General features: G+C 48.7%; 1 pseudogene; it reads right to left on the bottom strand.

The window, feature by feature from the left end:
* Window positions 1-453: 453 nt before the first annotated feature.
* LOC123170578 (disease resistance protein RGA2-like) overlaps window positions 454-10032 on the bottom strand; it is a 45860-nt pseudogene continuing 36281 nt past the window's right edge.

The raw sequence follows: 10032 nt of genomic DNA, 5'->3' as shown, positions 1-10032 counted from the left end.
TCTACTATGACAACATATCAGCGGTCTACATGACCAGCAATCCAGTTCAACACCGACGCACAAAGCATATTGAGATTGATATTCATTTTGTTCATGAAAAGGTTGCTCTTGGTCAGGTTCGGGTGCTTCATGTTCCCTCTACGGCTCAGTTTGCTGACATTTTCACCAAGGAACTGCCTACTAAGCCGTTTCAAGATATCTGTTTCAGTCTCAACGTCGTCGAGCCTGCCGTTGATACTGCGGGGGGATGTTAGAGTAGTCATTATGGTATACGACTTCTAGTCCAAGTCAGTTTTGTACCCCTACCCCAAGTCGGTTTGTACCCTCTTATATACTCTTGTATGCTGCACCAAATCATTAATAAGAAACAGTTTTATTCAGCTTTCAAAAGCATTTCCAAAGCATAAGCTGTGATATGGACAATCTGAAGCTTGTAACCAACCTGTTGGGGCCTTTCAGAGTCAAACACTTAAGTTTTTCAAGAGGTCCTCGAGCTCCATTTAATCCTAGAAAGCTGACAGTGCGGGTCGCTGAAATACTTGCAAGCTCAGGGAAATTTTCGATTTTTAGCTCTTCAAGCATTGGGAATGTTACCAAGCTATCACTAGGCATCCCCACAGTATGTTCAGACAATATCTGCAGTCTTGGTAGCTCAATCAACAACATCCTCTTCAACCTTGGGAAAATTTGCAGAGGGGTAATGAATCCAGATTCCACATCAAGATTATTACATAGTAATGTTGTTAGGCTATCCATCTTCTCCAAGAGCAAAATCTCTAGAGATACCGATAGCCACACTACAGGTATACTCTTGCATTTTGAGCAGTCCAGAATTTTGAGTTCTCTCAAGCAGTTAAACATATGAGGCTTTCTCATCCACTGTGATATTTCTAGGCCACCATATCCACGTATCTCCAACTTTTGGATATTACTGTGAGGCTCTAATCCCTGAAGCACTCCTTCCACATCTTTAGGCTCATCATCTATTTCTTGGTCCCAAGAGAACAACAACTCACTTAGATTTTCCTTTTGACAGAGATTGGATTCTTTTGCATTCTCCCCACTCTTTATGTTGCTCAAATTCAACAGTTCCAATCTATTGCTAATGTATAGCAAAACTTTGAGCTGTTCTATCCCAAGGCCATCTCCAGTACCCACAACAAATGTTGTTAATATGTGAAGGTTATTTAGTAGACCAATGTTTGGAGACATACTTTTGAGACTATCACAACCAGAAAGATAAAGATAGATGAGCTTTCTCAATCTTGACATGTCTTCTGGTAACTGTTGCAACTCCTTGCAATCTATGAGCCTTAGTGTTTGAAGGTTATACAACACACATATTGAATCTGGCAATCTCACAATGTCAGACCCAGAGAGGTCAAGATATCGTAAATGTTTTGCATTTATGGCCTTGCAAATGACAATTGAAGAAGGGGAGAAATGCAATGCTCTTAGTGGTGCCAATACCTGCCACAACTCTGTAACATCCTTGTATCATCCGCTAAAAATATAATAATCATCCTTGAATGATTCTGAAGGAGCTAACAAAGTGCGGAGGTATGTTCTACCTTTGCATAACCCATTGATTCGTTCCAATTCAGCCTTTGTCACATGCAAGTGACAAACACCTTTTAACAATGCTTTCTGCTGAGACAATTCTTCTATACTTGCACATTCATCTGTGTCATCTTTTGCTAGATCATGCATTAAGTCATGCATTTTACATACAGTTGTCCCATATTTTGCATTCCCACGGAAGACCACAGATTTTACCACCACTTTCTTATCTTGGAGGAACGACCTCCAAACCAACTCATTAAAAATGAATTCTCCTTTTTGTATTAAATCTGTTGTTCCCTCTTCTTGAATAAAGCCATTTGCCATCCATAGTTGAATCAACCTATCCTTCTCCATCTCATAATCCTTGGGGAAAACTGCACAAAATGCAAAACATTGCTTCATTTCAGATGACAGGTCTTTGTAGCTTAACTTCAGTATGGGCATGACCTCATATTTGCCTCCATCATTATCCCCAATGTTACTTTCTACGATGGCCTTCCATTCTTGTACTTTTTCCTTTGAACTCAGCAATCCACTTATTGTCTTGAGAGCAAGAAGCAACCCCCCCCGCATTTATTGACAATACGCCTTCCGATGCTGACTAACTCTGCTTGCTCCTCTACACCATTGCTAAATGCTTTATGTGCAAACAACTCCCATGAATCTTGTACACTCAGACATTCTAGCTTGAGGGGTCGAAGGGTCTGCATTATAGAGGCCACTTTATGTCTTCGAGTTGTGACTACTATTATGCTTCCTGGTCCACCAACAGAACACAAAAGAGGCTTCAGATCATCCTCCCACATCCTCTCGTTCTCATTCCACACATCATCAAGCATGAGCATAAACCTGTTTTGGCCAATGACTTCCTCAAGTTGCTTTCGCAACAGCTCAATGGTGTCAGGCATGTCACATCTTTTATTCCCGGCCAACTCAATGATGGATTTCAAAAGAGCAATGACATTAAAGTTGTCAGACACGCAGTGCCACATCTTTAAATGGAAATGTTTCTGGATCTGTTGGTCATTATACACCATCTTAGCAAGAGTTGTCTTGCCAAGACCTCCCATCCCAAAGATGGGGAGCACCTGCACATTCCGCTGATCTTGCTGGTTCAGCAGCAACTTCACCACCACCTTCTTATCATCATCTCTTCCAAAGATTTCCTTAGTGTCATCCAGTTTTGAGTGTGTTTGCCTCCAAGGATGTTGCCGCTCCTTACGGACAGAACTCTCCAAGTCAAATGTGTTCATCTCCTTAACCAACTTATTGATCTTCTTGAGGACGTTCTTGAGTTTCCTGCTCATTTCAAAACGAAAGAGCAACGGGCTGTGGCGTCTGATGTAGCCAAGTACCTTGCGGGTAGTGGAGTTGCCAATCTTAGACTGGCGGCGCAGCGCCTCATATGGTATGTCGTCAAGCACGTCGTCGGCCTCGTAGGCGATAGACTTGAGCTCCTTCATCCAGCTCTTGACATACCCGTTTGTCTCACTCCTCTCCTCGGCATTCGCCAACTTGCACTCAACGGCTAGTAGATGGCGCTCCAGCGTTCGGCGGTCGTCGTCGAGGCCACACATGCGGGTCACGGTCTCAATAAGTGCGTCTGCAGCCTTGCTGGCGACGCCGCGCACTAGAGGGAGAAGCAGCGACTCTGTCATGATCTTGCGGGTTGGAGGAATAAGAATCTGCAGCAGGAAAGAAGAGAGATTAAGCACTGAGAGAACATGAACAACCTCGTAATCCTCCTATTTTATAGTTCCACAATAGCTTAGCTTGCATAACTCGTGTATAGCCCTCTTGTACATACTTTTTGATACATACACAAAAATTCCAGTGGGGTTTTGCCTACTGTGCAGCTAAAAAAAAGAACATGAACAATTGAAGAAGAGCAAAACAAGGCCAAGGATTGAGAAGAGAATTCACCTCAACAACGTCCAGATTTGATCTTGTCCAGATTGGTGAAAGAGCAGCGTGCTGCTGCTCGTTCCTTCGCCGCCCCTGTGTAGGTCTCTCGCTAGACAAGGCTGCTATGGAGTTGTGTGGTTGCTGGAGAGAGGATGGAAGCAAATGGAGATAAGATCAACGAATCCAAGAGCTATATTGACCGAAGACTTATACATGTGCCTACCGGTGGTCCTCATTTATTGGCAACCATACATCACTATTATTGAATATTTCTATAATTTCATTAATTATATATACTTTCAAATAATCTGTTTTCCTATATGCAACATTTTCTTTTGATCATTTTAGCATTGCCATTGGGTTAGTACAATGAATTGTATTTTCTGAGTTTATTCAATATTCTTAAGACCATCCAGTGTAGATGGTGTCTAATTGTTCAGTTAGTACAAATTAATTGTGGAAGGAAACATTTTGGTCTGAAAAAAGATTTTTTTTTCCAAAAGGACCACCTGACGGCGGCGGCGGCTAGGTTAGGAGCGCGGCGGCGATGCTCGAAGTAGGTGAAGAACCATGACAGCGCGACCAACACCGGCGCGGACGCTGGCATTCCCGCGCCAAGGGAGACGGCGCGACGCATACTACAGGAAGTTGACGCGCGGGGACGGCGAGGTGGACCGCGGGCCGCGGCACTACGGCCCCAAGTGGCAACGCAGTGGCGGCGGGCAAGTCGGGGCGACGGCAGGAAGGCTTCGGGGTGGCGGCGGCGACTGCGGGCCGCGGCGCTAGGGCCCGAAGGGGCGGTGCAGCGGCGGAGCGCGGGTCTGTGCAACCGCGGGGACGGCCTGGGGGCGGCGGCTAGGACCGCGTATCACGGCACTACGGCCCGTAGGGGCGACGCAGCGGCGACGCGCGAGTCATTGCAGCTGCGAGGAGAACCACGGGACGGTGGCGCTGCAGCCCGACGGGGCAACGCAGCGAGGCCCAAGCGACCAACGAAGCAGCGGCGCCCGAGTTGAGGCATCCGACGAGCGTGACACAGCTGTCCTGATGCAGCCGAGGACGAAGCCGGCGAGGTAGACCGCCGGGCCGCCGTGCAGACTCGGCGGGGGCGGCTGGCGTGGATCGATTGGCGGGCCGACGAGCGAGCAGCGGCTATGATTGGCCGCCGCATGGCGCGAGGCTGCCGGGTGTAGGCGATGCAGGTGTCCCGGTCGGAGCAGGGCGGTGACGGCCGGTGCAGGGCGATGGGCGGCGGGCCGGCGCGCAGATGACGGCCTTGAGGGCTGTCTGTCGCGCGACGCCGCCGGGTCGGTGAAGTAGCCGGCCGGTCGCGCCGGTGTCGGAGTAGAGGCGCGGGGTGTCAACGGCGCGGCGGGCGACGCAAACCGATCAAGCATAGATCGGAAAACCAAAAAGAAAAACGCTGATCAAAACGACCGGCGAGAAAGCGAAAAAACCCGGAGCAAGGGTGGGAAAAAGACTCTCTAGGGCAGCCGGTCAACCAACCGGCGGACGAACCCTAGGTACGGGCGGCGCGGCCCCCAGCGACGGTCATGGAGGCCGACCACCCCAGGGGCGGCGCGCGGGTGCGGAAACGGCTAGGGTTTACAACCCGGAAACTGATACCATGTTAACTCTGCGCCTCCTTGCGCCCGCGGCTCCACGGCGACATTCTCGACACCGGCTGCCCAACTCGACATCGACTATGACATTCTTCGCACGGCTACCTCGACCACGGCTACACCACCATCCGCTCTCGGCTAGATCGACAAACGGCACAAAGGGTTACCGCCTTGCTTGAGCAACCTCGTCGGGTTCCACTCCAGCCACGACTTCCTCGATGCATCGACCATTATGACTGTGGGGGGTGTCCGTCAGCTTGCCTTTGGATTCTTCTCTAGTCTCACCGTCTGCATTGCTACCGTTGTGACCGCTGGAGGATGTTGAGTATATTGATTATTAGGAAAGACGAGATAGACTAGGATTTGTTCTGACTTGTCTTGTACTCCAAGTAATTCATTGTACTCCTATATATATGCCCACAAGGCTCAAGCAATACATCAAACTATTCCGCAAATCCCACTCTCCCTTCTAACATGGTATCAGAGCCGTGGTCGAGGTAGCCGTGCGAAGAATGGCGTGGTCGATGTCGAGTCGGGGAGCCGGTGTCGAGGATGTCGCCATGGAGCCGCGGGCGCAAGGAGGCGCCGAGTTAGCATGGGTGCAGTGATGTCGATGTAGTGGTGCGCCAGGAAAAAGATGTTATTGACGACGCGTCACGGCGGGTTTGCCAAGCCCGGGGATACATCGTGGACAAAGGCACGCACCGGTGTTGCCAACACCGGGCATGCGTACACGGATGAAGAAGAAGTTGACGAAGCGCCGCACCAGGCTTGCCAAGCCCGGGGACACGTCGTGGACGAAGGCACGCATCGGTGTTGCCAGTACCGAGCATGCGTAGATGAGGGTCTTGCACGAGCTGTACGCCATGTCGAAGAAGTCGGACGGACCAGCAGAGAAGAACTCGACGAAGGTTGCGGCGCCAATCGGCGCGAGGCCGATGTCGCCCGCGGTTGTCGGAGTAGACGAAGTGGTCGGGGTAGATGACGGCGACACTGGTGACGGGCTGGTGCTGGACGAAGACGAAGGAGGTGGATGGGCGGCTACGGCGGCTACGTGGGTAGCGGCGGCGGCGGCCAAAGAAAAGCGGAGGCTGCGGCTAGGTTAGGAGCGCAGTGGCTGTAACGCCCCGGATGCGACTTTCCATATTTGTAACTCCAACTCTTGCCATTTTCGGCCATGTGCTATGATTTTCCCTCCGTGGTTGAGTTTTGTCTTTCGTTTTGTAGTTTTGTTCATGTCATGCATTTCATATCATGTCATCATGTGCATCTCATTTGCATACGTGTTCGTCTCATGCATCCGAGCATTTTCCCCGTTGTCCATTTTGCAATCCGACACTCCCACGTGCACCGGCGCACCCCTCTTGTCTCCTTTCGTGTGCGGGTGTCAAATGTTCTCGGAATGGACCGAGCCTTGCCAAGTGACCTTGGTATACCACCGGTAGACCACCTGTCAAGTTTCGTGCCATTTGGAGGTCGTTTGGTACTCCAACGGTTAACCGGGTAACCGTGAAGGCCTTATGAGTGTTGCAGCCTAACACACCTCCAAACAGCCCAATAACCCATCTAAGTGACCTCCATGCTCTCGGTCGTTCGATCACGATCGTGTGGGCAAAAACCGCACTCCATTTGGAGTCTCCTAGCTCCCTCTACCTATAAATAGACCCTCTCCCCCGAAATTTGCGGATGAATCCACCCTAACCCTAGTCAAACTCCTCCCCGCCGCCGCCGGACGCATCCGGACCGGGCCGGACACGTCCGCCCGCCGCCGCCCGGCCAACCGCGTACTGCCACGTGGCGATCTGCGCCCCACTTCGCCGCGCCCCGCACCGCCGGCCCACGAGCCCGCAGCGGGCCCGCGCGGCCCGAGCCAGAGCCGCCGCCGCCCGGTCTCCCCCGCGGCCCGAGCACCTCCCGCGTCCGCCGGCCGTGCGCCGCGTCGACCGCCGCCGGCCCCGCGCCCGCCGGCCGCCGCCTGCTCCGACGACCACCGCGCCGCCCCGGTCGTCGCGCTCCGCCGCCGCCTCGTCCCCCGCCGAGCTCCTCCGGCCGGTCTCCTTCCCCGACGGCCCCGAGCCCTCGCCGACGCCCCTCTCCTCAGTCTCCGGCGAGCCGCCGCGCCGCTGCCTCGATCCGCGGGCGAGATCCCGATCTGGATCTGGGGTAGGGTTGACTTCTTCCCCCCCCCTGAATTATTCTAAGTCCCAGATTTTTACAATATGTGCTCCTGTTCAATGCATCCTCTATGCATATAGCTCCGTTTCGCGCGTGTAATATATCAAAATGTTCATTACGAGATACTCTACATTTTGTACCATTGCATAATTTTCATTTGAGCTCATCTTGATGCCCGAAATGGTATTGGAAGAGTGCTATGTGATGTTTACTGCTGTTACTTATCAGAACTTGGAGATTTGTCATTTTTGCTACATTAATTCTGTGCATCTTATGAGCATAAGCTCTACATGTGTTTTGAACTATGCCATGCCATCTTTACAGAGGTGCTTTCCATGTATTTTTGTGATCTATGTGTTGACTAGAACAAGCATGCAAACTAGGCTATGCAATGTTGCTGATTTCAGAGACTTAGGATTTTGCTGTCTTTTGTCTGCTGTTATTTTGATGCCATGTAAACTTGATTCTACAGAGAGATCCATGCTTATTTTGAGATACTTCAGTAAGGATGTTTTGGACATATGGTTATGCTCTATCCATCCATGCCTTTGTTTGCAATTATGGAGTACCTAGCATGTCTAAATCTTGCTCTACTTTTGCTATAAAATGTTCCTGGCAGAATGTTAACATGATATTCAATCTTTCCATGGTTGTTGCTAGTGATCCAAGCATGCTATGATTTCTCTCTTGCCATGGTTAGCTTCATGAACATGTCTTCTTGCTGGTGGTATGAACGGAGAGAACCGGGAGGACCCGAGCGGATGCAAGTTTTGAAAAACATGCAGATGAAATGCAGATGATGACATGGCAAAATGCAACACGCAACCAGATGACAAGGCAACGGCGGGGAACAACTGGGTGACACCTGGCGCATCGAATCCGGGGCGTTACAACTCTCCTCCACTAACAAGAGATCTCGTTCCGAGATCTTAGGACCGAGACGGAAAGAAAAAGGGATGAGGTGAAACAAGAACGCAAGAGAAGGAGCAAAGAATCGAGAGCACTCGAGAAGAAGAGCAGAACGACGAGGATGACGAGAATCGAAGGCTCACGAAATCGGATAGACTATGAAACCACTCCGGTTGGAATGAGATAAGAAACGAATAAGGCTGAAAGGATTTAGGCAGCACTCTGGCTGAACAAGGAAAGAATAGAACATGAACTTGAGAAGATGGAATGATACTTGATGAAGACACGACACAAAACCTCCAGAAAGAATTGAATGAGTTGAATGAAAAGAATGGAGAAGAAAATGACAACTTGTGCTACGAATGAAATTGAAAACAACCTTTAGAAGGAAGGTTTAAACGGAGTTGTTGAGAAAATCAACCACGAAAAGAATAAGCTTGTTGTGCTCTTATAGGTAACATCTCGCAATCATAAGGTGATAACCGGCCACAAACGGAAATGATTGGATAGCTGAGAAGAACGAATAAATGCAAAACTCCACTTCAAAAGAAAACAGAGAATTATTTGCACTTCGAGACGAAAGAAGGAAAGATACTTGAGCTCCTTTGATAAGAATCTTGATGAACTCTAGAAGAATGAATTAAATCATGAAGAACCACCATGAAGATCTCCGGTGACAAAAAGATGATGAGATAAAATGAAGGAAGAAAGAATAAGATGAGCCTTGCGGTGATTTAGATGGAGGTTCCGACGAAATGGCCGAGGAATTTAGAACACCGGATAAGAAAAGATGAAAAACACTTGGAACTAGAATTTATTCCTCAAGAACAAACTCCGAAGAAAGGGATTAATCACTTTGTGGAAATAAGAATAAGATTTATTGCATGCTTATCCTTCGTCAAATTTAATTGATGACAAGCGAATTTGGCATGCAACTTATTCTCCTTGAAAAGGATTGAGGAGAATATAGCACAAAACTTGAGAAAGTCTTCATGAACCACCGGTAGGATTGTGAAGAACAAATGAATTAATATGATAATCAAAGAAAAAGAATCTTGAACGAACCACCGTTAGAATTCAAAATTGAATGACGAGGAGAATGACTCACCGGGAAAAATAGGAAAAGCAAGAATATACTCGAGGGAATGAAGATGCAATTGAAAGAAGAGATCGCGAGCTGATTGGAGCATACTTGAACGAAGCACCGGAAGAATATTGAGACGACCGAAGGGGCACGGATATAGAATAATTGAGAGAACGAAGCTGAAAACTTAGAACGAAGAAATATTCCGAAAAGATGACCTCCGGATGACCGAGAGGGAAAGCGGCTCCTGAAATACTCCGGATGGATGAAAAGAATTGCACGACTGGAAACAACTTGAGAGGATAACATGAAGCTAGAACCACGAAACTTCGAGAGAACGGGCAAGATTTAAGAGAAACTCTTCTTCAGTCTTCAAATGACGACGAGAAACACCACCAAAAATTGTTGAGACACTCCGGAAGAATGACAGGCAAAGTGTTCATCAAGATTCTTGTAGGCGAAGCTCAAGTAGTCTTCTTCTTGCTTCGCGAGGTGCAATTAAATCTCCGTATTCTGTTGAAGTGGAGCTTTGCATTTCTTCGTTCTTCTCAGCTATCCAATCATTTCCATTGGTGGCCGGTTATCACCTTATGATCTTAAGAGGTTACCTATAAGACCACAACAAGCTTATTCTTTTCGTGGTTGATTTTCTCAACAAATCCGTTTAAACCTTCCTTCTAAAGATGCTTTCAATTTCATTCGTGGCACAAGTTGTCATTTTCTTCTCCGTTCTTTTCATTCGACTCTTTCAATTCTTTCCGGAGGTTTTGTGTC

Source organism: Triticum aestivum, chromosome 7D (assembly GCF_018294505.1).
Source record: "Triticum aestivum cultivar Chinese Spring chromosome 7D, IWGSC CS RefSeq v2.1, whole genome shotgun sequence".
In the NCBI taxonomy this organism is placed as follows: domain Eukaryota; kingdom Viridiplantae; phylum Streptophyta; class Magnoliopsida; order Poales; family Poaceae; genus Triticum; species Triticum aestivum.
This window is presented reverse-complemented; position numbering and strand designations above follow the sequence as displayed.